This window comes from Papio anubis, chromosome 7, assembly GCF_008728515.1.
Source record: "Papio anubis isolate 15944 chromosome 7, Panubis1.0, whole genome shotgun sequence".
Taxonomy (NCBI): domain Eukaryota; kingdom Metazoa; phylum Chordata; class Mammalia; order Primates; family Cercopithecidae; genus Papio; species Papio anubis.
Window position 1 is genome coordinate 119,084,925 of NC_044982.1, and position 26,377 is coordinate 119,111,301.

The window sequence follows — 26,377 nt, forward strand, 5'->3', positions numbered from 1 at the left end:
TTTACGCCATTCTCCTGCCTCAGCCTCCCGAGTAGCTGGGATTACAGGCGCCCGCCACCTCGCCCGGCTAGTTTTTTGTATTTTTAGTAGAGACGGGGTTTCACCGTATTAGCCAGGATGGTCTCCATCTCCTGACCTCGTGATCCGCCCGTCTCGGCCTCCCAAAGTGCTGGGATTACAGGCTTGAGCCACCGCGCCCGGCCCACACAGCCCCATTCTTTACACACTTAGGGGTTTTCCTGGACAGTTGACCTATCCCCATGCATCACCCCTGCAGACACACCCCACACATGTGTGGCCATAGCCACGACATCACTAATCCCTGCAGCATAGTGGTTGCCCTCTCCACTGTGCACTGCCCGGTACTGGACTTGTCCATCTGGACTTCACTGGCAAGGCAAGGCCTTTAACCTGAAGGGGAGGGATTCTTCTCCCCTGCCTTAGGAAGATCACATGGATCCCAAAGCTGTGCAACTCCTAGAGACTAAGACCCTCCTCTTACAGATGGATGCCACAGACAGACCCACAATGCAGGGAGCTCATATAAGCCACTGCTGGCCCAGAAGATGTCAGGTCGTAGTGCTTGGCCAGTCACCTCCTTCCATCCCCAGCGTCAGGCCTGCCCTCTGGAGCTGCTGCTGCTTTCTCCAGGGCTGGGGAGCAGGTCTTACCTTTCCTTCAGTCCCCATACTCTAGACACAGCACGCTGGCCCCCAGCCTCTGGGGCTTCTGCTGTAGGGTGTCAGGAATACGTAGGGTGTGGGGTGTAGGTTCTGCTGTAGGGTGTTCAGCATAGGCCAGCAATACAGAAAGGAGGGAGGAAGAAGGAGGTGGCCATTCCCATGAGCCAAGGAGGACCCCTGATTGGGGTGAGGCTGGCAGTCTCCTATGTCCCTATATCCTTTCTAGTGACTTGGTTGACTTCATTATGGGCTCTTCCTCTAGCCCTGCTGCCAGTGTTATCCTGACAGCCTGGCGTAATCCACTGTCTTAGAAGGTGTTCATTCGTTACTCTTCTCTTGGAAACTATCTGAGGTCTCCTGAGGGGAAAGACAGAGGGAAAAGGAGGTGGCTGGAGCTTGACCACTCACTGCAGTTTTTATTTCTCTCATTGGCACCCAGAATTTTGGATGTAGGCCTCTAACTGGACCTGAAGAATCCTAACTAGTTGTGCTGTAGACACATGATTGCTGGCCTACTACCTTTGGACTCATACAAGTTTTCCCCATAGGGGATGCAATGGCACTGGGATTGGGCAGCCGGACACGGCTTCTTCTTGGTAGGTCCAGGCAGTGAGCAGTGTAGGGGGCAGAGTATTGGGCTTGGAGTCAGAGCTGTGTCCAAGACCCGGATCTGCCCCTAATACACTGTTGACAACAGGGGAGTCAGTTTGTCTGGTTCTGAGTGTCCTCATCTGTGAAGTGGGCCTAAATAAAGCTATCTCCTAGGGTTACAAGGTTTGAGGAGTGCATAGGTCAAAAGGGGCTTTGTGAACCGTCAAGTACTGCCCGAAGGAAGGACGAGGAACTTAGGTGTGTGGCCACCCCAAGCTGGCCCTCAGCCGCCATGGGAGTTGGTGAGGTTTGTCTTCCAAGTTGAGCTCAGCCCCGCTTTGTGCTTTATCCTGACTTTCAGTCCTGTGCCTCCCTCCCACATAGGTGCCCCCATTGCTGTGTTGCTGCCTCTCCTAAGACAGGACACATTTCTTTTCAAACGAGATGCCTAGACAGGACAATGCTTAACTCCAGGGCAGGCTCTGCAGTGGCACCCCCGACTCCTGCACAGAGGTATTTTGGGAAGAAGCTAGAACTTCCTCTTGAAGAGTGTCGCAAATGGCAATGGTAAGTGACCTCTTGTCTTTTGGGTTTTCAGGAAATGTGATGCCTACATTATGCAGCCTGACCACAGACTCCCTCCCTGGTTTTCACAGAATGCTTAGCTGGTGGAGCTGAAAGAGACCTCCAAGAGTCCTTTCACCTTCTGCCAAGCAGTCAGGACTTAATCTTCACAGCTGCCCTGGAGGTGTTTATCATGTCCCCCATTTTTCAGAAGACGAAACTGGAACATAGATTAGGTCATGCCCAAGATCATGGAGCAGGATCTGAGGCCTGGAGAGTGCCATCTGTCTGGCCCCTCCTTTGTGCTGCCTCTAGAGGATGCTGGGGAAGCCTCCTCTTGTCTGACTCTGCCAGGATACCCTTGGCCGTCAAGTGCTCAGCTAAGCCACAGTACCACTCTGGGTCAGGCTGACCTGGGCCCAGCTGCGCAGGATGAGGCACAGGAGGCAGCTGCCACAGCTGCTTCCATTCGACGTGGCCTCTTTCCCAGTGGGCTTGATGCCACCCACAGCTTCACTCAGGAGGGTGAGGAGTGACCAGGGCACCATGGTTCAGCCTGATTATGTGACCTTAGGAGAAACTGGTGGGTGAAGTAAAGCAGGGGTAGGGCAAGGGAAAAAGTGGCCCAGAAGCTTCAGAAGAGAGGGAAAGCCAGACCCTTGTCAGTAGAAAAGGCCTCCTGATTTTAGGAGCTGGACCAAGAAAAAAGAGCTCGGATTCTGTCTATGGGCACAAACCTGGGAAAGGGTCCAGAACTCCCCAAATGAACTATGGATGGCTCCACAGTCAGAGATTCACAACCCAGGGGTCTAGCAGGAGCTCATATCTGACCAGAAGGCTGGGAGGACAGGTAAGCTTCAGGACAGCGCGGGCCCAGGTAAGCAAGGCAGGTGGGAGAAACCCTGAAAGGCTTCTAGCCTGTTTGGAGGAAGAGAAGCCCAGGAAGAATGGACTCGCTGCCTTGGCAGGTAGAGAACTAGAGGCTTGGGGTTCTGCTTGGAATCCCTAACCTGGAAAAGTGTCACAGATAGGGCAGAGCAGGTATCACGGCATAATGGCTAAGCTCAGGCACAGGTAGTCTACAGACCTGGCTTTGAGCTGTGGCTCTTCTCTTCACTAACTTTCCACATTTATAGGCAGTGGAGTGGAGTGGCTGTGAACACAGATTCTAGAGCCAGACTGCCTGGGTTCAAATGGTAGCTTTGCCAGTGATCACCTGGGGCATCACCCAGGTGCTGTGATGGTTGATTTTATGTGTCAGCTTGACTGGGCTAAGGAATGCCCAGAGAGCTGGTAAAACTATGTCCACGTGTATCTGTGAGGGTGTTTCCAGAAGAGGCCAGCATTTGAATCAATCAAGTGAGTGAGAAGACCACCCTCACCAGTGCAGGTGGGCACCATCCAGTCCACTGAGGGCCTGAATAGAATGAAAAGGCAGGAGAGAGGGAGAATTTATTTTCTGTTTGAGCTGGGACATTCATCTTCTCCTGCCTGTGGACATTGGCACTCCTGATTCTCAGGCCTTGGGCCTCGGACGAGAACTTAGGCCCCCATCCCCACCCCACCCACCCGCTCTTAGGCCTTTGAACTTGGACTCAGACTGAATTACACCACCAGTCTTCCTGGTTCTCTAGCTTGCGGATGACAGATAGTGGGACTTCTTAGCTTCCGTAATTGCGTGAGTCAGTTCCTATAATCAATCTATCTATCGATTTATCAAACAATCAATCTATCCTATTGGTTCTGTGTTTCTCTGGAAAACTCTTGACTGATAAAGATGCCTAACCCCTCTCTGCCTCAGTTTCTTCCTTTGTAAAATAGAGGTAATAATAGTGTCCACCCCATGGAGTTGGTGTGAGGATCGAGTTAGTTAAAGTATATAAAGTATTTTGAGCAGTTCTTGGCACCTACAAATGAATCAATGAATATTAAGGATTATTATACTAGCAGCTTAACTTCTCAAGTATAAAATAGAGCAAAAGGCATGTTAGGAAGATTCCCAACACTGACACTTTGTGGTCACCTGTGCTATTCATGCCATCGCTGTTAGAGAAGCCATTACCACAGTCAGTGAAAGTGCAGCCCTGGACCTGGCTGCTGTGTCTAGTATAGTTCCAGCATCTAATAGCTGTGTGACCTTGAGCCAGTTACTTCACCTCTCTGTGCTCCATCTTCCTCACCTGTCCAATAGAGATAGATACACAATAACACCTTTCCCATGGAATTATTGGGAGAATTAGATGAATTCATATGTGTAAAGCACTTGGCACACTGTCTGGCACGTAACTGCTTAGTAAATAATTAAGAGGAGAAAACATGGAGGCAGGTGCTTTGTCTGAGGCTCATCCACAGGGCCCTGAAGGACCTCCTGGTTATGAGAAAAGAACCTCAAATCGTTCAGGGATTGGGAAGGCCAGCCTCCCTCTGTCATCCCTCCCTCCCCGACGATGCAGTCCTCTTCTCTCTCCAGCCACTGGGGTCCAGACACTTGGTTTTCAGAGAGGGACACTGACCTTCTTGAAGGCAGAGATGGGGTCTTGTTCATCTTGTACCTCCAGTGCCCAGTGCAGGGTCTGGGGACACCAGCTGGGCAGGGAAGGAAAGGTGAGGACTGCTGATCTCTTGCTGGGGATTTGGCTTCTCAGTGTATTGTCTTTGCTCAGCAGGGGCTTATGCCACATCGGGCATGGGGCCCAGGCAGATTCACGGTTTTGTGTTACCTTGACTTCCCTGAACCTTGCTGCTCCTCTGAGCGGCCAGCGCTTCCAGGAAAGGCTGGTGGAGTTGTGGTGAGTGGAGAAGCACCAGCTGGAGCTCAGGTGGTTCAGAATGAAGGCAGGAGACTGAAAGGTATCAGGTTGGGCGCCCAGAGCCTGGTGGGCCCCTGTCCCACTCCCCAGCACTCTTTAAAAGCAGATTCTTGCTCATGTGCCCAGCCACAAGTCCCCAGGTGTGACTGTCCCTACACTCTCGCTCGCTCTCCACCCAAGTCTTGTCTCTTTGAGGCGTAATGAATTTTAGGTCTGCAGAATTCCTTGATTATCTGTATTAGTTATTCCCTCAGCATCCCCTCATGTTTTCTTGTATTTTACCCACTTACCCATTGATACACATCCTTAGGATCTAAAAATGAGGTGATTTAGCAGCATCAATTTTAAGAATCATCGACTTTTTAAAAAAGTAATTAAGGAATGCAGAGAGGAAGCCGGCCCTAAAGCTGCAATCAGGCTATTGGCTACTGGGGGACATGGGAAGAACCCTGGTGGCCTCATCCTCCCGTTTCTGAATCCTGGACATAGGCTGGACCTGGGCTCCTCAGGGCTCTTCCAGCTGCCAGTCAGAGAGCACAGCTGGTTTGCTCTTTGGGCTGTGGCTCTGGGTCTGAAAGGAACAAGAAACCCACGCCTGGGCAGAAATCTTGGGTGAGAAACTGGATACCAGAGGGCTGTGCAGGATCTCTAAGTTGGCCTCAGCCTTTAGTTGAAACCACTTAGTTGTAGAGCAGGGAGAATGGGGGCTGGGGCAGGGGAGGGAGGCACAGGTCCCTCATCAGAGAAGCCTTCTGCTTTCCCTACACAGCAGCCAGCATCCCGTCCTGAGCCTGCAGGGGAGAAACAGTTTTAAAGTAAAAACTTACAGATGTAAGGGATTCTCACATTTTACAATGACTTCTGCTGCTCATTTGACCCTTGTGGCTCTGTAGTGAAGTATCTCTATTTGACAACGATGGAACCTGAGACTCAGAGAGGGCGAGTGAGTTACTCAAGGCCACACAGTTGGGCAAGGGAAGCCATACACAGGACGCCATCCACAGCTTGCTCTTGCCCCTCTACTCAGCTGGGTTCTGAAGCCAGGTCCTTGCCACAGTCCTCAACCCTGGCTGGCACACAGCAGGGAAGGAAGAGTTTTCCAGCAGCTTCGGCATGTCCCTTCCCTAACGGGGACTAAGAAGGAGGGCTTAGTCTCTAAGCCTGGGAACTGAAAGTTCTGGCCACGGAAACCTCTAGATTGAAGAGCACCAGCAGCTGAAGGGTGGGTCAGAGTTTTGCAAGCTGCCGCCAGGCTGCCTGGTTTCTGGTGCTTAGAGATGAAGGCTGACCTCGAAAGCCCTCACCGTGTCCACGAAACCTTACAAGACCTGGCTTCCAGCTACTTCTCCAGGCTCATTGCCCCTACTCCGCTCTCCTCTCCGCTCTCTCAGCACTGCCACATCGACTTCCTAAAGCCTACCCAGCCTGCCCAGCCTTGGAGCTTCATCAGCTCTGATTGACTGGCTTGGAATTGCCCTTCCCAGACACCCACTCGGCTCCCACTCACATTCTTCCTCTCCCCAATCCCTTTGGTGCCTCCAGACCTCCTGCATGATGGGCCTGTTCCTTCACCACTTGCCGTCACCCGTGGGGTGGGTGGTGTGTTTCTTCTTCATCACCTTGGTCGGTGCTGCATGTTGCTCCGTAGCCCTTGGTTGCTTCTCTCCCTACCAGTGCCCACAAGGCATGGCTTTTGTACTCTGTTACATCTCCAGTTCCTGGCCCAGGGTAGGCACCTGATAAAAATTTAAGGAATGCTTACATGGTCTAGAGACCAATTTCCCCTTTAGATGTTTAGATGTTGACTGTCCCTTTTCTCCAAGTAAGGAGAGTTGTGATGGGGTGTGGAGAGGCACAGGGGAGAGAAGGAGCGGTGTTACCAGCGAGTCTGTCTGGCAATGATATCTCCCCCAACCCCTTTTTATCCCAGAGGTGTAGACGCAGGTCAGACAACTTTCCAACTCTATGTGACTTTGCCTGTCCCTCCATCCCTGCTGTGGTGAGCCTCTCATCTGAGCCTCCCCAACAGTTTGTGCAACGACTCCATTTAACGTTGGTCTGCTGACTGTCATGGACATCTGTGAGTTTTCTGTGCCTTCTTGTTTAACAACGATCTCAGCTTGTGGCAAGGGAGTGGTGGTGGCATGTGGTAGAGCTGTCAGCGGGGTCCGCTTGGCCTGGGTTCGGGCTCAGGAGTGTCAGCTTCCCCGAGGAGTGGGAGGTCAGTCATGCAAGGGAGCATTGAGCCCAGGCCCCAGGATAACTGAGACTGTTTGGAGGTGGCGCCCCAACCCTTGCTTACGTGGGTGGGTCTCAGAGGGGTGAGGCTGGGCTTGCCTGCTGAGCCCTGCAAATGCAGGTGAGGTGGCTCAAGCGTTTCTACCTGGACTGGCGTGGAGCTCAGGCCTCTGCGTCTCTCTCTTCCTGTGTGTGCAGAGTCAGCTGCGCTGCCCTGGCGGGTCTATGGGTTTGTGAACGTGTGTGTATTCATGCCATGAGTGTGACACCTGTGGGTGTGTGCTTGTGTGAGCTGTGTCTGTGTACACCCTCACATGTGTCTTTCTCTTTGTGGGGATTTCCTTCAGGCCTGTGATTCTAAAATCAACACAACCAAATCTACACTCGTCGCCGGCTTTCCCTGCCCTGCTGTGGAGCACATGAACCCGGGGACGCATTCGGCTTTCCTCTGGAAAGCGAAGGCAGGTCTTTCCTCTTTAAAGGTAAATTCCAGGGGGATGAACACTGTAGAGGAATTGTCCCGGAGATAGCTGGCTGGTGGCCAATTCCTCTTGTAAAAAAGATCCCTGGTGTCTGTGGAGCCAAGATGAAACAATTCTTTGGAATTAACCAAGCTAATTTTGACGAGCAAACATTTTGCTACAATGAAAGTTTTTATTGTAACACATAAAAGTCAAAACAACACCCAGTCCCCTTGGGGGAGACAGGCGGGTGGTAAGAAGAAAAACAGCGCACACACAAGCTCTAACTAATCATTGTGAAATCAAAAGTGCTCCTAGCTGCCAAATTAAATGTGACTAAAAATAACCGTGGATAGGAGCTGCTGAGGGGCAGCCCCCGGAAGCTGTTGATTCTTTGGCTTACTTGAGGAATCACAAACCCTGAGCCCTTCAAGAACAAGCCATTGTGTTCTAGGGAAGGGTAAGGCCCAGACAAAGGGCATTGCCAGCTTCTGGAACATTCCGCAGGCCTGGGCCAAGGCAGGGGTGCCTGGTGGAAGCAAGGAAAGAAGCTGTGAAGCTGCCATTTCTATGGTGCCTGGTGCTCTCTGAAGCCAGCCCCAGCTGTCCCGTAGGTCCACACATGTGGTTCCTACTGGGCTCCTCTCAAGGAATCGCCACCCCCCACCAGCACCCCCCCACCCCACCCCTCACTGCTCCCTCCACCTCTCACTCTTGCCTGGACCTCAGCCAAGACCAAGATTCTCGGCTGTCTTTTGTGATGACTGTTTGATGTCTTGGGTTCCCCGAGGTTTACGTGATCACTGTGCTTCTCGGCGTGTCCCGTAACAAACACCCCACATTTTGATGGAAGAAGCTCCCTTTGGTGGACAAGGATTTGTATTGAGCCCTGGGGTTGTGTGTGTGTCACAACAGGGGATGAACCCAACCTGAGGGAGCTGCCCTTACAGGGTGTGTGGTTAGCACTGAATGTTGTCATGTTAAACCAGAAAGCATTTCCTGCACTGCTGAGGTAGGAGGTGGGACTTGTCTCCAGAGGCAGGGCTCAGACACTGGACCAAATTGAGGACTAGCTAAGAGAGAGATCAGGTGGAAGCAGCTTTCATAAGACATGCCCACCAGTGTGTCATGTCAGTTTACCATTGCCATGGCAACACCCAGGAGTTACCACCCCTTCCCATAGCAATGACCTGATGACTCAGAAATACCCTTTGAAATTTCTGCATTGACCACCCTTTAATCTGCATACAATTAAAAGTAGGTATATATATATGACTGCAGGACTGCCCTGAGCTGCTACTCTCTGCCTATGCCAGCATAACACTGCTGCTTCAAGAAAGCTGTTTTCTTCTATCCCACCACCCACTTGCCCTTGAATTCTTTCCTGGGTGAAGACAAGAACCCTCATGGGCTAAGACACAGTCTGACCTTCCAGGAGCTCGCACTCAGTTATGAGAAGGGGTACATAGGCACATAAATAACTTTTAAAATCTGCCCATTATAAGAAGTGTGCAAACATATGCCCTGGGAGCCCAGTTCTGTTTGGCACAGTCAGGGCAGACTTCTTAGAAGAAAGGTCACTTGAACTAGCCTTGAAGGATCCAGACAGGAGAGAGTGGAAAATGTGTTCTCCCTGGTGTTTTTCACTGCTTCTTCCCAGGTGAGTGTCCTGGGTCCCCAAAGCTAGCACAAGGCTTTGACGGGCAGGACTCATTTCATCCTACACAGACCCCATCCATTCATCTCTATTTTTTCTCAACTCCGAAACACATCATCTGTCTGACAGGACGTTTTCCAACAGGGATGTTCACTGGGTACTTGGACATAGGGTAATTTAGAGACAGATCTAGGAGAGGAGGAGAAATCAGCTTTTTATCTGATATCCTTACAGCAGGAGCCAGCCCTCTCTGTGTGGTGGTTTGGCACACAGACCTGAGAGTCAGATGGAACGAGGTCTAAATCCCTTTGTCTCTACTAGCTAGGGAGGGGTGGATAAAGTGGGAAAGTTGAGTTGAGGCAGAGCAGGTGAGCCCCAAAATTGGGGCTTAGCCCAGGAGGGTTCTTGGCTTTGCCCAGGAAAGAATTCAAAGGCAAGCTGGGGTGTTAGACAGCATTTTTAAATCCATGTAGCAGTGGACAGCAGCAGCAGAGGTACTGCTTCTTGCAGAGCAGGGCTACCCCATGGGCAGTGTGCCCAGAGTATCCCTGCTCTGCGAGGCTTACCTGCCCTGCATCACAGTGTCCTCTCCAAAACTTAGCTTTTTTTAAATGTAAAACAGATATCAGAGTGTTGACTTCATAAAGTAGATCCCCTTATTATTATTATTATTATTATTATTATTATTATTATTGAGACAGAGTCTCGCTCTGTCACCCAGACTGGAGTGTAGTGGTGCAATTTTGGCTCACTGCAACCTCCACCTCCTGGATTTAAGTGATTCTCCTGCCTCAGCCTCCCAAGTAGCTGAGATTATAGGTGCCCACCACCACACCCAGCTAATTTTTGTATTTTTAGTAGAGACAGGTTTCGGTATGTTTTCCAGGCTGGTCTTGAACTCCTGACTTCAGATGATACACCCCTCCTTGGCCTTCCAAAGTGCTGGGATTACAGGTATGAGCCACCACGCTCAGTTCCTTTATTATCCCTTTTATTGGTTAGGACATGCTGACTGCAAGTAACAATACCAAACAGATAATGGCATAACCTGTACATATATATGTGATCTTAGTTGACAAGACAGGTGGTTCCAAGGCTGGTGCAGCAACTCAACAATGTCAGCGAGGGCCCAGGCTCTCTCTATCCTCCTGCTGTGACATCCTCAGCAGGTGTTGCCCCATGGTCACAAGGCAGTCACCCTGGTTCCAGGCATTATATCCTTCCCAAAAGCATCACCAGTAGGAAGGAAGGGGGAGTGGGAGAGAGAGGACCCAGGGTTCTTTTCTCATATGTGTCTTCATTCAGGAGGAAAATCTTTCCTGGAGGTTCCCATTTACTTCCTTCCCATCTTGTTAATTGGAACTGTGTCATTCAGCAACTCACAAGCCCATCACTGGCAAAGAGGAAACGGATTACCATGATGGATTTAGACCCATCACATTTCATCACTTGAGGCTGGGCATGCTGATATCACATTGATACAAAAATCGGAATGAATATTGAGTAGACAACCAGCAGTGTGAGCCACTCCATGGGCCACCCAGGCTGTAGCTGACACTGGGATGGGCACAGCAGGAATGCAGCCGTACTGGATACAAAGCTCCACACTGGGCTGGATCTCAGGGAGAAGAGGAGAAATTATTGCCCACGTCTCATCAGAATCTAGATCACAAGGCATCAAGGGTCATACCTAGATGCTTTTAAGGACTCAGAGGTCTCAGAAACACTACCCTCTCTCCAGCATCAAATGCCCCCAGCCCCACCAAGTACATGTAATACAAGGCTTTGCAGCAAAAAAGCCTGCAGGAGGAGGCTGGACTCCCAGCTCAGCCTCAGACTTGCTGTGTGGTCCTGGGCAGATTACTTGACTTCTTTGGGTGTCAATGCCCTCCTCTGAATGGAACCATACTCGCTCTATGGATGCCATGTGGCTGGTGAAGGCCTTCAGATGCAGAGAATCATCTGGGAAGTTACGATGCAGGTCAGGGTGAAAAGGAAATTTGATTCGTGATGCTATTTGGGAGCAGGGCTCTCAGGCTCCTCAGCAGTCAGCAGCAGGTTGGACCTGGTGTGCTTTTAAGGTATCTTCCAACTTGGATGTGCTGGGATCCTGTGCCTAGTAAAGTAGTGAAGTAGTCACCATTTGGATTCAGACTCATGCTCTGCCACATACAAGCTGTGTGACCTTTGGCCACATTGCTTAACCTCTCTGAGCCTTAGTTTTCTCATCTATAGAAGTAGGGACATCTACAGAAGAATAATTAAAAGGTTGTAGTGGTTGAAATTATGCATGTGAAGCCCTTAACGGTGCCTGGCACACTGGTAAGTGTGGGGCAAACGTGGGCTATTATTGTTGATAGATTATTTTATATAATTCTCACAGCAACCTCATGGTGTAGTGATTATCATCCCATCTATTGTCCTTATATGTGAGACTCTGAGCGACAGTGAGGACTTGTCTACAGTTCTTCATCCAGTACAAAGGCAGAATTTGAATCCAGGTCTTCTGACTCCTGACTCTTCTCCTTTCTACTGCACTCCATTCAGTCTGGAGAGAGATAATACAGCAAAGATGGGGTGAACACTCAGATAGGGGGCAGAACACACACACACACACACACACACACACACACTCTGCCTGTGCTAAGGTCTCAGCGAAACTGTAAGTAATAATAACAGCTAGTCTGCTTTTATGTATATAAAAGGCTCCCAAAAGGAATTGTTCTTATCTCCATTTTATAAATGACAAAATGATATTTAGAGAGGTTCAGAAATATGCCACACAGTTGTGCAGAGCTCGACCTGCCAGGTTCCAGGCCCCAAGTCCTTGACACTGGGCCAGGCTGCGGTAAGTCAAGCTGGTATGGCCTTCCTGGGTCCCCTCTGGCTTCCCAAGCCTCTTTTCCCCACCAGTCACTCCCAGGTCCCTAGGGCACTTAAGTCAGCAGCTCACCCTCTCTGCCCAGGAAGCCTCAGAGCAACCAGCGGCCTTCTCCCTTGGCCTTTCCTGGAAAGGCCCTCTGGGTCCATCCCTGCAGGAGCCTCCTCCCTCCTAGCTTGTGCCACCTCCTGACGCTGACCTGCTTACAAGTCACACTAGCATCATGAATGGTGCGAAGTGTACCATCACCCCTGCCTCTGCTTCTGTCAGAATCCTTGGTTGTAAATCAGCAGAATCTTCTGAATATCCTTAACCCAGAGGCTAGATCTAAGGATAAAAATGGCAGGGATCAGCAGGCAGTTGAGGAGGACATCTAGGCTGAAGAGTAGCTGGGGCAGTCCTCAGGTCATGCCTGGAAATAACCTCTTGCACAAGTGGATCCTGCCTAATTTGCTGAGTGCCTTCACCTGCATTCCCCTGCTTGTGCCTCCAGCTCCCCTGTTCAGGAGGCTGGGCAGGTGTTGCATGCCCATCTGCCAGATGCAGAAACCAGGGCTTGCCAGTGCCTAAGATCACAGAGCTGGTAAGAGGAAGGTTCTTCAGCCCCAGTCCTGAGCACTTTCAGTTCCCCAGGGGCTTTCTCTAGGTAGCATTGGGGCAAGCACTCTGTCCAAAAGCCTTCAGCCCCAAGATGTTGGAGTGTCATTTGGAATGTTTGCTCCCTGGTGAGGGGCCTGGACTTGGCTCTTTCTCACACTGGCATAGCCTGTATGCATGAAATATTTGTGGGGGAGAAAGCAGGGTTTACTGGTTGGGGAGCAGCTTCAGGGAGCTGGTGGTTCTCAGAGAGGTTGGCCCAGCCCTCTCATGGCAGCACATCTGGCTGAACTGGCCTGAGCCCAGCATTTTGCAGCAGGTAAAGAAGCAAAGCAAAAGTTCATGTCAGCCAAACACGGTGGCTCATGCCTATAATCCCAACACTTTGGGAGGTCAAGGCAGGTGGATCACTGCAGGTGGATCAGGAGTTTGAGACCAGCCTGGCCAACTGTCTCTGGTGAAACCCCGTCTCTACTAAAAATACAAAAATTAGCAGGGCATGGTGGCATCTACTCAGGAGGCTGAGGCAGGAGAATTGCTTGAACGTGGGAGGCGGAGGTTGCAGTGAGCCAAGATCACACCACTGCACTCCAGCCTGGGCAACAGAGTGAGACTCCATCTCAGAAACAAACAAACACAACATTCATGTCAGCCAGCAAAACCTGGAGCCATACACCAGCTCTGATTTTCCTTTCTGCCTCTTATCTTAGACCTTGGGTTGTGGATATGGTGCTGCGGAGGCCTAGGGTCCAGGCTTGGTCATTTACCCTCTCTGAGCTCTATCTGTAAAAAGAGGGTGCTCGTGTCCCCAGAGAACCCTTCTTCACCTCTACAGCCCCTCCTATCCCCTCTGCCCTGCCCTCTAGGTCTCTCCGTCACACACACAGACTCACACGCACAGGTGCATTCACAGAAACATACACAGACAACACATGCAGACACACACAAACATACACACAGGCACATTCACAGACACAAGCAGGGACACACTTATACACATACCCACAGACACACAGACATATGAAGACAACATTTCTTGTGCCACATCTGCTCTCAGTCACAGGCTGGAATTTTGTAGAACTGACCTCAGTGTCCTGGTTCAGTGATCCTCAAACATGACTCCACTTAGAATCCTCTGGGAGCTTCTGAAAATCCCACATGCTCAGACCACACCCCAGACTCATTGCATCACAGTCTCTACAGGCTGCTTCCAGACACCAACATTTTTTAAAGCCCCTAGGTGACTTCGATGTGCAGCCGAGGTTGAGAACCAGTGACCCCCAATTTATTTCCTCACCCAGGAAGGAGCCCCATAGAGTGAATTACAGAGAGGCACTCCAGCACCAGATACAGAACTCACGTTTCCAGGCCCAGCCAGTCTCCCTTCAGCTTGTCTAATCAACCCTTGACCCTAACTGCCCACAGCAAGGGGCAGAGTTGCATCACCACCAGCCAAACCTCTGCTGCCGCCTTAGGGAGAGACCTGAGCAAGAATCATTTTCTTTCCTCCACGTGTTGGGGTGGGATGTTTCTCAGATTGGAGGAGACCACCTACGTGAGAATTCTTGAGAGCTTACTAAAATGCAGATTCACAGGCCCCAGCACACACCAGCTGAGTTGCAGTCTCTAAAGGCTATCTTGAAGCCTCCTGGTGACACACGTTGGGCTAGTCTGAGAGTCAGAAGACCAGGGCTTGAGTCCTAGCTCTGTCCCTGACTTGCTAGGTCACTGTTGAGGGGTCTGGCCTCTTATCTGTAACCTCTTGAGGAGCCTCCTGAAAAGCAACAAAGTCTGTCTGGAGGAAGACTTCGCAGACACAAAGGCGCTGTATAAGTTGGTTACTTTATTGTTATTGTTGGTTTTGTGCTTGTCATTTACACTCTGTGGGTCCTGCTATGACCTGATGCCTCAGTGAATGAATGCGAGTAGAGAGCTGGAGGGCTGATAAGCCCTGGAGATGCTGTAAAAATAGCCACATGCTGGTCATGCACAAGATGTGGGGTGAGAGTGGTGTATCTATCAATGTCTTTGTGCCCTACTAAGCAGGGATGATGAGCAAGGCCCTGTAATTATTACAGGGATGTTCTGTTGCTCCAGTGAAGCCTGGACGTGAATTAAGTCTTAGAGAGAGGAACGAGAAAGGTAGAGGAAATGGAACATTTTGGAGCACTGACTACATACTAAGTAATCCATGGGGCACTTTCACGTATCAGTGCATCAAGTTCTCATGCTCAGTTTTACCCCCATGAAATGAGAAAATGGAAATCCCAGAAGAGAAAACAGAAACTCAGACTTACGACCTGTCCCGAGTCACTCAGGCAGCAATGGCAGGGCTGGGGTTAGAACCCAGGAAGGTCTGTCTCCTGACGCCCCGGGTGTTCCCATGTACCACATGGCTCTCCACTGTACGAGAGCTTGCAGGCTTCACGAACAGCCTCTCGCTTAGCCTGCTGGAGGTGTCCAGCCTGAAGCCCGGAGCCCTTGAAGGATCTTTGCCCATGCGATGTTGGGGTATCACCCAGCCAGACCCCTGCACTGTGTTCCCTCAGGTTTCTGGGGAGGATGAGAACATCTGAAGTCAATCGCATTCTAACAACACAGGGTTTCAAAGATAAAGATCAAAGGCAGAGTAGGTCAAAGAAGCCAACATCAGATTCCCCCCCAGATTAAAGCAAAAGGAGCTGCACTCCCTGCAGGCTAAAGTCTCCAGGAGGCCTACATGGAACCCGAAAATCTTCTCCAGCCTGGAATCTCAGCGTCTGTCAGCTAATGCTGTAGTACAGAGGGCGGGTCACAGATGGGCAGAGTCACACAGAGCAGGTCAGGAGGTCCTGAGAGAGAGGGAGAGAGAGAGGGACAGAGATGGAGAGAGACACACAGGGAAAGCAAGACACAGCGAACCAGACATAGGTGTTCAGAGCGAGGCAGAGAAGAGAGATGAGAGAGAGAGAGGGAGGGAGGGAGGGGGAAAGAGAGAGAGAGAGACAGAGAGAGAGGGAGAGGGAGAGAGGGGGAGAGAGAGAGAGAGAGAGAGAGCGACAGATGCAAAGTGAGGTATCGAGGCATAAAAATAGAGTGTCGGAGTGAAGCAGAGGCCGAGCCAGGCTGGGAGAAAGCATGAGCGCAGCAGGACACGGCTGGCCCCAGAGGTATCAGTGTGCTGTTGTGCAGGCGGAACTTTCCACTGAGGCCGCCCCCCGCCCGTCAGCCCATCCTTGATCTACCGTCCTTTGCCTCCACGTGGAGGCTGGCCTGATGTCTAGATGGAAGGCCAAGGCTCCCGGGCAGAGACTGGCAAACAACCCACCAAACAGGCTGGAGGGGCTCCCTGGGGGTCAGGAGGGCTGCGGAGACCTGGGTCCTCAGGCCCCTTAGAGACTGGAAGCCCCCCAACCCCTCCTCTGCTCATGGCCTGGCCAGGCCTGCAGGGCCCCCATGGTCCCAAGCCCTCCTGCTGTGGCCTGTGCCTTCCTTCCTCTCCTCTACCTGTGTGCACCAAACCTGCGAAGCCCAAACCAGCCTTCCCCTCCTCCAAGAAGCCCACCGGGACCGTGGCCCCCAGGGATTTCTCCAGGCTTCTTTTGTCTGCATGGCAGCCTCATGGCTCGGTTATGCAGTGTTTGTGTTCTAAATGCCATGCACAAAAGTTCTCTGTTCCCTCTTTCTAGATGTCAAATTCTCTTCCCTTTCCTCTTCCCTCCCCTCTCCACCCAGGCCTCACGGCATGTGCACTAAAAAGCTTCCATGAGGTTCTGAAATGTGCTATTTTCGTTCAGAGAGTGCTCATTCCTTGACCGCCTTCAGCTGATCCTCATTTTGGAGGGTAGGAAGTGGAGGACAGCATTGTGCCTACCCAACGGGAGAAGGAGGCCCACGCAGGCAGCTTACGGAGGTAGCAGAGTGGGTCTGAGGCAGGCTCAGCTCTCAGCCTTTTGTCACAGGCTGCCTCCTGCCTCCAGCCTCTCTTCCTGAACCTCACTCAGGACAAGAGCTGAGCACCTGCGTTAGCGGGAGGCGGGGTTATTCCACCTTGCGGGCCTGGCTCAGACCTGAGAGCCTCATCCCCACTGGCCCGAACCTGCTCTCTCACTTCCCTTTCTCAGTGGTCAGCACCTGCTGAGCTCCCCACACCCTTGTTCCCACCCCTGCCAGGCACACCCTCTTCCTTTCCCCAGAGGCCTCCTTCTGGGCTGGTCCTGCTTGGCCAAAGCCAGATGCAGGGCCACTCAAAGTCCAGTGGGGGGAGAAATGTGAACCCACTACCCAGCCAGAAGGAGTGAGAGCCAGGCCATCAGGGACTCCCACATTCCCAGCAGTAGTTTCCCCACCAGAATGGAGTGTCTCTAAGGCTGCGGCCATTTCTGCTGGTCTCTGTATCTCCCAAGCCCAGCCTGGGACTTGGCACTTAGTGAATGCTTGGACCATTGCTGAGCAGGTGAAGAGGGTCCAGGTGAAAGACTGAAGCCCTGACAGCTTCGAGCTGCACTGCCTTCCTTCCTGCCATCATGATGCCAATGACAAGGTGATGTAAAATAAAAATATCGCTGAGCAAAGCACCAACAGTATCACAGCTGACACCCACAACAACTCTGGTGCCTGAGGCACAGGAGGCTTGGTGACTTTCTCAAGGTCCCCCAAGCTAGTGAGTGGGGAGGGCACGGTTGGACTCTGAGTGTAAGCTCTGGGCACACTGCTGGACCCCAGGAGAGGCGGGTTCTGGCAGCTCCCCTGTGACCTGGGGTGAGTTCCATTTCCCCTCTGAGCTTCAGGCTCCTCGCGTGTGAAATGAGGACTGAACTCCTTGGGTTCTTCATTCCCTTTTCTCGGTTAACATTTCCTAATTTAAAGGAATGAGATCACTTCACCTTCCTTGATTAAGATTCATGCAATAGTTTGAGGCAGGACTCCTGCCTTCAAAGATCTTACAGTATAGTAGGAGTGAGACATAGTCTATTTAATATTCAGACAATGGGGCTGCCGAAGCCTTGGGGACGGGAGCTGGAGGCCTTCCTGGAGGAGGACAGGGGATGGCGTGGGCCTGCACGGAGGAAGCATTTTCCCTGTGGATTAGTCAGGAGGGGAGGGGGGATGTGAATGGGAGTGTAGTTGAGATGAAGAGTACAGGAGGAGGACACCGGCCAGCTGGAATGGAGAAAGCCATGACTTTCTAGCAATTTCCTTTTCCAAGCCCCTCTTGCAAGTGAGCATCTTTAATTTATTAAGGGACTGATTTTAAATCATCCTCCCTCTCTCCCTGCCCACCCTCCATCCTCCACTGCCTATATTTCCCCTGACCATAAATTTCTTTTTAATGACAGTTTAGAAAATGAACAAATCTTTAGTGACACTTTTATCACCCCCAGAATACTTTTAATAAGAGGTTTCGGTAGATTGCATTCCGGGAGTGGGGAGAGGGGGAAGGCAAGATGGTAGCTTCACCAACCTGCGTGCACAAAGCTGTTCTCCCTGGTCCCAGCCCTGCAGCCCCCAAACCAACCCTCTCCACTCCACCCCTACCTGGAGGCAGGGGGTATCCCCTGACCTAGGACCCCAAATCCCTGGGTTCTAGCCCCCATGCTGACAATCCACTCATCTCTTAGCCTTGGGCACATCCCTTTCCTCCTCCTCTCCCTCCCTCTCTCATCTGTAAAATCTTGCCTCTGTGCAAGAGATAATTAGTGCAGACCTATTAATAATGGTTAAAAGTAATTAGCTGCCGACACTTGGTGCCACACCTAGTTACTCAGACTGGCAAATCAGGCCCCAGAATATTTCTCAAACTAAAAACAGGGCCAGCTCAACTGGATTTGAAAGCATGGCTCTAACCACTCCATTGGTCACCGGGAAGTGTGTGTTGCAGGCCTCTTTTTGTGCTCACCCTATGTTAGATGTGAATGTACTGGAAAATCCATGGAGTACCTACAATGTGATGTCTCCTTCAAGAGTTTTCAACTGAGCTGGGCAAGCAAGAAAAGCTGCCCAGAATAAGGTTGTGTCGGAAAGACAGCCTGACCGGGCCAGGAACAGGGTGGGGCAGCAGAGGGGTCGCCCATGATGGATCCCTAGAAAGGGGAGATTTATGACATGGGGTTGGCTGGGAAGGGGAGGATCTAGAGGGAGCTGTCACAGTTCAGGAGTAACAAAAATGCTGAACAGGAACCATGAGCAAGGCCTGGGAAAGAGAGCCATTTAAGGAAAATCAACAGGATTTGGGGGCTGGCTGGATATGGGGCATGTGAGCATTGAGGTTTGGAATAATGGCAAGGGGAGGTACCACAAAGAAAGGCAACCCAGGAAGATGGCAGTCCATCATTGAGTGACCTGTAAAATGATTCTGTCCATTTTAATATACACAGGAAAAAAATTTGTTTTCTTTAAGAAGCACACTGTTGAGGGCAATTTGAATTACAATTAGTCTGGGAAAGGTTACTCTAGCCTATAATCACAGTGTTTTGGGAGGTTGAGGTAGGAAAGGGTCCTTGAGCATAGGAATTCGAGATTAGCCTGGGCAACATATTAGATATGTATTAGAGACTCTGTCTATATACAAGCATATATATATATATACATATATGCTTAAAAGACAAAGAGGGGTTAAAAGTTAAGTGAGTAAAAAAGTAATTTGGGTGATTTGGGTGCTTAAGGATCTTGACATTTACTGAGCACCTACTATGTGCCGATCACTGTGCTTTGCACTTTTAGGAGCTGGTGCATTGAAAGAGTTTATTGCTGTGTACAGCTTTCTACATGAGAGCTATCCTGCTTCTTATCTTTATTATTGAGCAGAAATCATTATGGCCATGGATGGGAAATGAACATTTAGGGCATAGAAAATAACAGTAGTAGCTAATAGCTCTTGAGTAGTTACTAAGTGCTAGACAGTGCTCTAAGTGTTTTGCATGTGTTAATTTGTTTAATCTCACAAAAATCCTAGAAGGTAGGTGATATTATTATCAACCTCATTTTATAAATGAGAGGTTGAGTGCCTCTCCCAAGGCCACACAGTAACTGCCAAGTCAGGGTTTGAACCTGGTAGCCTGACTCCAGTGCTCACTAATTCAACTACACTCCAGACTGCAGCATCTTATCTGTTTCTAACCCTGAAGAGGAGTCAGTAGCAGTGGGGGTGACTTTAGAGAAGGCTCCAAAGGGTTGCCTGAGAGCAGACTGGCTCTGAGGACAGGGAAGTCTTGAGGGGAACAGATGGGAAGCCTGAGTTATCAGTTTCTCACCATGCAAAGATGCAGGAGAAAAACCTGGGGGGCTTTAATTGCCTTTCTCAAAGGGCTGCAGACAGGTGCCTGAGGGTATGCCTGGCTCATAAGGTGTTCCTGGCCTGGAAGCAGAGCTGGCACCAGGAAACAGAAGTCTGGAGAGGGAAGATTAAATTCCATTTAACCTCGAATCGGAGACAGATACACTGAAAGAGAGGTGGCTCTTGTTCCGATTTTTTCTTTACATTTGCTGTAAGTGTATTTGAAAAGGCCTGAACACAGGAGAGAGGATGACACAGGAGTGAGAAGCTGTAGCTTTGCCACCCAGTGTCTGTGGGGTGCTGGGCACACCACTGGCCTTGCTGGACCCCGGTCTCCTGGCCTGCAAAATGCAGCAAAGCATCTTTGTCTCAGAAAGCGGGGAGCTTGCAACGTGTTTAGCTCCTGGCCCAGATTTGGCCTTCCGTATTCTGTAATTGGTAGCTATTATTATTATTATGGCTGTAACTATAGATCATTAATTTACAGTTTAAAAATGCTTCACCTATTTCACTTTGCACTATTATTTTATAGAAGAATTAAATTTTTATGGGAAATTCTCCTAATTGACTGGATTCAATGTCATCCTGCTTCTTGCAGCACGGATAGGCATTACCAGGCATGACTTCTCTCTGCCGGTGCCCACCGGGCCCCTCTTCTTCATCTCCTACCATCTATGGAGGGTCAATTCTGAGCCAGCACCATCCTGGGTGCTTTGCAGACATTCTCTTCAATTCTGAAGACAGCTCTGCGGACAGGACTTTTTCCCTACCTTGCAGATAAGGCAGTGGAGCCTCTGAGAGTTTGGATGGCTTGCCTGAGGTCACATAATTAGGAAACACTGAGCTGGAATTCAGGACCAAGTATGTCTGTCACTAAAGCCCAGGCCTCCCAGATGGCAGATCCAGGGCTTAGGGGATTCTCTGGAATGGCGCTGACCTTGCACAATGGAGACAGTGACCTGCTAACGGTCCTCTCGAGGACAATATAAGCTCTCCAGAGATGGTTCCCTTTGGGCTGAGCAGCTCCAAGAAACCCCAAAGAAGCATCAACCAGGGGGATGCCACCTCTACTCACCAAGTGTCCCCCAAATGGTAAGGGGAGCCAGTTCCTCCTCTGGAATCCCCATGTCCTTGTCTCCCTGGCTCCCATCCTAGGCTCAGTTGCCCATGTTCAAGGGACCAGATGTGATGCAGGGAACGGAGCCATAATAATCCCTTATACTTGCCTGGCCCTTGTAATTTGCAAGCAGCCATTTCACATACCCCATGGCCTCTGAGCTAACAGGGAGGCAGAGACCCTGTGAATAAGAACACGGGTCCTTGGGGCACACTAACTCAGGTTCACGTCTCTCTTCCACGCCTTCCTTGCTGTGGAGCCACGGGCGAATCACTTCACCTTCCTAAGCCTTGCTCTCGTTACCTGAGGAATGGGGAAAATACCTGCTACATAGAATCTTTATGAGGGTCCATTGAGGCTCTGCATCTATACATATGCATTATGTTTATTTACATAAAATCTCTCTATTTACATGTCTCTTAATAGCCCACAAATAAATAATAAATACTGATACATGGTAATGCTTTAACACATTCATGTTAATTAAGCATAGCCACACTCAACGGAGGATGATAAGAACTATTGTTTAAGCCAAGACCTTATATTTTGTTTTATTTTCCACATTGATCATCAACTCACCTACCAGACTGTAAGGCCTGTGAGGCCAGGGCCATGTCTGTCTGCTCCGGACTCCCCTGAAAGCACTTAGCTGAGCCATGGGCTCAGCTAATCCTTGTGTGAATTAGCTACCTGGTTTAATGCTCACAACAGCCCTTTGAAGTAACAGATATTATCATCTTCATTTTACAGATGAAGAAATGAAGATTCAGAGAGATAAACAGGGTCGCCAAGCTAGAAATGGTGGGATTAAAGGTCAGATTCAGGTTCCTGACTCATGAATCTGTGCCATGAGTCACATCATCCTGCCAGGGAGTGATCTTTCTCTTGACAGATAGAAGACTAGAACCCCACTTCCCAGGGCTTCATGCCCTGAGTGTCCCCCACCCCATGAGAGAATGTGGGTGGAATGGCCCCAAGGCCCAGCTGCTCAGCTTTCGGGGGAGCACCAGTTGGTCAGTTGCCTGAGAGGTCCTGCAAAAAAGGCTTGTGGATGAGGAAAATGACAGTGCCCATCACATCCATGTCTCCACGTGGCAAGACTTAAAGCAGTCTGGGGACACCACACACTTCTGTTTCCCCAGGAAGCCCTTCCTCGTGGAGCTATTTCCTCCATAGAAGGGAGCCCTGCCATGCCGGGGGTGCTCATCTTTTCAGCAGGGAGGGCAGTGGGCTGCCGTGAACTAGGGGAGCCACAGGAGCTGTGGCCCTGGTCTAGGCCCGCCAGCCTCACTCTACCTGGAGTCTGGAGGGAAGCTGCCCTTGGGCACCCATCAGGTCTCATGTTAACTACCAAGCACCTGTTACTTTGCTGGCCTCAGGGAACTGGAATCACTTGTTGAAGACCATTTGCCCCATGAGAAAAGAAGGAGAAATTGAAATCCAGACCTATCTGACTCCAAGTCTAGTGTTCTGGGGCCTTCCCTAGCCTCAATCTGTGTATTCATGATTAAGTGCAACCCAAGAGGGCTCTACTGCCCAGGGACATCCCCATGAAGCTACTGCCCCCTCGCTCAGAAGGAGGGTGCTGAGGGCCTCAGGAGAGGAGGGGGTGTCACTCAGGGGGAAGAAGAGGCAGAAGGAGGCTGAGTGCTGTGAATGTCAAGCTCTCCTTCCCAGCACCTCAGTCTGGCCAAGCATGTTTTTCTGGCTTCTGGTAGTGCTGGGGGCGTGGAGGCTGAGAGGTTGTGTGTGTGTGCGTGTGTGCGTGTGTGATAGCACACTAGATTGGGAGCCTAGGAACATGGCTGTATTCCCAGGCTCTGGTGCAAAGAAGGCAGGGGACTTGGAGAGTCACACTTCCTCGTCGCACTCTGTTGCATCAGGAAGGCTAGCTAGGTGCTCTCTGAGGTCCTGCCAGCAGCCCCACCATCATCCTGAATTTCTAACCTGAACAAAGACACAGATGCTGAAGCCTGACTGCCTGGGTCCAATCTCAGCTCTGCTACTGAGCAACTGTATGATTACAGGCAAGTGAATTAACCTCTCTAGGCCCTCAGCCTCTGCTACAAAACAGGGATAATGACAGTCTCTGCTCTCATGGAGTTGCTGTGAGGATTCAATGAGCAAATGCATGTAAATCAGTAAATGCTCAGCAAATAGTCACTACTATTATCATTACTATCCAGAGCCTTTATCCACAATCCTGAGATCCCAAACACTCTGAACACAGAGAGCTTTTTGAAAATTCATTTGGCAACTATTTTAAGTCTTTATTTATCCCATGGACTGTGAATATTCATTAGTTTCCCTGCAGAAGTGTTAGTGAGTTTGATTACAGGGCACTGTCCCAGATCATGCAGGGGTGACAAAATTGTGGCACATCCGCCATATTTCATTTCTGAAATCCAAAAAGTATTCTAAATCCTGAAACACTTCTGGTCTCAAGGAATTTCAATAAGTTATTATTGTCCTAAGCTCTCTCTTTCAGTTCTTCCAATAATCCTGAAAAGTAAATGCCCTTTGTTCCCATTGTATAGATAGAGGCACTTAGGCTTGGAGGAGTTAAAGAACATGTCCCGGATGCCATGGCAGGTACACAGCACGGCCCAGACTCAAGCCCTGACCTCTGACTGCAGACCTGACAGTGGCCTCCTCTGCAGGCCTCCTAGGTGGTCAGATCCCCAAGGCTCCCGAGAGCCTGTGTCTGGTTCAGTGTTGTCCCTCAGAGACCTGAACACACCCCCCTTGCCCAGTGAAGGTCCACTGAATGAACGACGGCAGCCATGAGCAAAAGACATGGAATCCTCTTGGACGGGCAAGCAGCTCCTCAAGGAGACTTGGAGAAAAAACGGTGAACTCGATGAGAACTGTCCCCCTAGGAGCCTCCCAAGGTGCCCTGCCATCTGCACCCAAGATGAAGTCAAGCTGAGTTGGGCCCGTTTCTGACTCTGTCCAAGCCCACTTACAAGCGGACCCTAAGCCAGTCCCTGACCTGCTTGAGCCTGAGTTTCATCATCCCTGTGAATGAGGGTAATAACAATTCTGCCTCATATAGCCACCGTACTTGGCAGGGTCTTGGGGGCAAATTTGGTGAGGGGACCCAGGGCCTGTAGCACTCAAGGACAGCTGGAGCTGAACTAACCAACTTCTTTTTCCCAGGGACTTCCTGCCACCTTCTCCCGAGCATGGGAAAATGGGCTCCTCCAGTCACCCATGAGGAATTCCCCAGTGCCCAGAACAGGATCTTGCAAGCTACTGCTGAGCCTCCTCTCTGCAAAGCCTTCGAGTCATAGCTTCCTCCTAGGCTCCAGGGAGAGCGAGACTAGAGAGACCATGGTCACAGCACCCGTGCCCCTTGTCCACCCAGCTCACTGCAGCCCACAGCTGCCTTCCTTCTGCTATACACATCCAGCAGGTGCTCCCTTCTGCAGAGTAAAGAGCCCCATATTCCCTGGAGACGCAGAAAGTGTGTGCTGGCCCCAATCTGCTTTAGGTCTTGCCTTCTGGGGACATGGTCTCAGTGGGCACAAAGTAATTTTGGACAGGTTTCCAGTTTAATCTGTGGTCGGTTAAGCCTGCAATTCTGCTTCAAACAACTCCCTAAACCTGTTTTTCCTACATGTTGGGGTCCCCCAGTGGCCGTCCCCACTTGCCCACATGCCAGAACCTGGCTCCTCCTGACCAGGCTTACCCAGCATTCGCTGCAAGACCCTGCCTGCCTCCCCTCCCAATTCCACTGTTGAAATAAAACATCCATCATGTTTCATTTGCCTAATAAGCCTCAGTCTCCATTCTGCTGGGTGATTAACCAGTCAGAATACCATGAGATCCCATCCGGCGCTTGGCAGTCGCCACGGGAGGGGCAACCTTCCTCCTTTTGCTACCACCACCCTTCCCCCCATCTTTCTTTTCAAATGACTGTGTGATTCCATTAAGTTCCCTGCGCAATAGCAATCATTCTGGAAAAATTGATTGTGACTCTCTTAATGACTGCTTGGTCGGATGTTAATGTAACGGGGGACAATTTACACTGTCCTGCTTGCTGCAGCCAGAGCTGAAACGGATTCCAGGCCAGTGCAGGTGGGGCATGGATGCAGGGAGGGTGGGGCATAAATGCAAGGAGGGCAGGGAATAAATGCAAGGAGGGTGGAGCATGGACCTAAGGTTAATTGGCAGAATTTTATTAACAAGGTAATGTCTGTGTTTCTTAGAAAGGATTTCTCCACCTGTCAGGGGTGTCTGGGAGGAACATGGTTATTCCCCACCTTGCTTTGGGGGCCCTACCCCTGGGTGGCAGGGCTGGGGTCTTGCTTCCTGCCCTGGCTGTGTGCCCTAGGACATATTACCAGAAGGACATATTAGGATAGAGCAGGAGATACAGTCAGAGGTCAAGAGCTGACCCTGCTCTGCTGTATCTGTGTGACCTTGGGCCAGACACCCACCCTCTTGGCAACTTCCCACCGAAAATTAGTACAAGCCTGTGCCCTGCCTCCCCAAGGCACTATGAGGCCAGAGGCAGACATTTCCTATCCAAGTACCCATCCCCTCTGCTCCTTCTTTGCTAGCAGAACCCAGGCTGGGGTGTCAGGTCCTGCAGGACAGTGCACGGCCCCTCTCCAGCCTAGAGAGTAAAAGGTGCTCAGTGCAAGCTGGCCAGTGGTGGGTCAGGAGAGGCCATATGATGCCATTGTGGCCAGAAGGCAGAGAGCCTACTGGGGCTTCTGGAAAATTCCTCTTGCTCCTAAAAAGTTACACCAAGAAGGGACATCTTGCTTCCTACTTCTGGACACTGCTATGTGAGAGTGTGATGCTGGGAGCTGCAGCAGCATCTCACAAGCTTCTCACAAGCATGAAGGGATGTACCTGAAGACCAATGCCAACCTACAGGGGATGGCAGGGAGAAAGAACCGAGAGTGACTGGGTCCTCGATGGCATTGTGGAGATGCTGAATTAATCATAGCTGGAGCTGCTCACCTCATCCCCAACCTCTTCTGGAGGCGGATAATACATTTGCATTACTGTTCAGCCAATCTGAGTCAGGTTTTCTGTTATATGTGGCCAACAGTATCTCTGTAGAACCTGTGCAGGTAGGAGTCTTCTTTAAATGGTAAAGTTCTGAGCAAATGTAAGTGCTGGTGTTATTCTTTTAAGGACCCTAATTAGAACCTAAATTGTGTCAACTATGAGGGTCAGGATGTGGCAATGATGAGCAGGCGAAGCAGACATGAAATACATGTGCAGGGCGGGCAGAAGTGCCTCCTGGGAGATCCTTACGCTAGGGTCCTCACCCAGTAAATGCCCAAGTCTTAGCTTTTGGGAGGAAATGGGCATTCCTAATGTTCTAGAACCTGTCACTTGGTTTCTCTCTTAGCCCAGTTCCCAGGGACTCATGGCTGACCCCGTTGGGGTGAATGGCAAGGCCCACCATAAGTCAATCCAGATCAACCCTGGTGCCTAGCGGTTCTGCTTCAGAGCTCGCTGGAAGTGCAGCCCTCATTTCCCTCCACACGAATAGCCCAACAG

General features: G+C 50.6%; 1 long non-coding RNA gene across 4 annotated transcripts; it reads left to right on the forward strand.

The window, feature by feature from the left end:
* The first annotated feature begins 106 nt into the window (after window positions 1-106).
* On the forward strand, window positions 107-24,617 carry LOC110743698. 4 transcript variants are annotated; one of them, XR_004185117.1, is made up of 6 exons: window positions 107-1,841; window positions 2,528-6,728; window positions 7,234-7,368; window positions 9,891-9,958; window positions 23,392-23,884; window positions 24,014-24,617. It is a non-coding gene; the product is annotated as an uncharacterized LOC110743698 (long non-coding RNA). The 4 variants fall into 4 exon arrangements; XR_002523096.2 differs by having other exon boundaries at window positions 6,579-6,728; XR_004185116.1 differs by having other exon boundaries at window positions 107-6,728.
* Window positions 24,618-26,377: the final 1,760 nt, after the last annotated feature.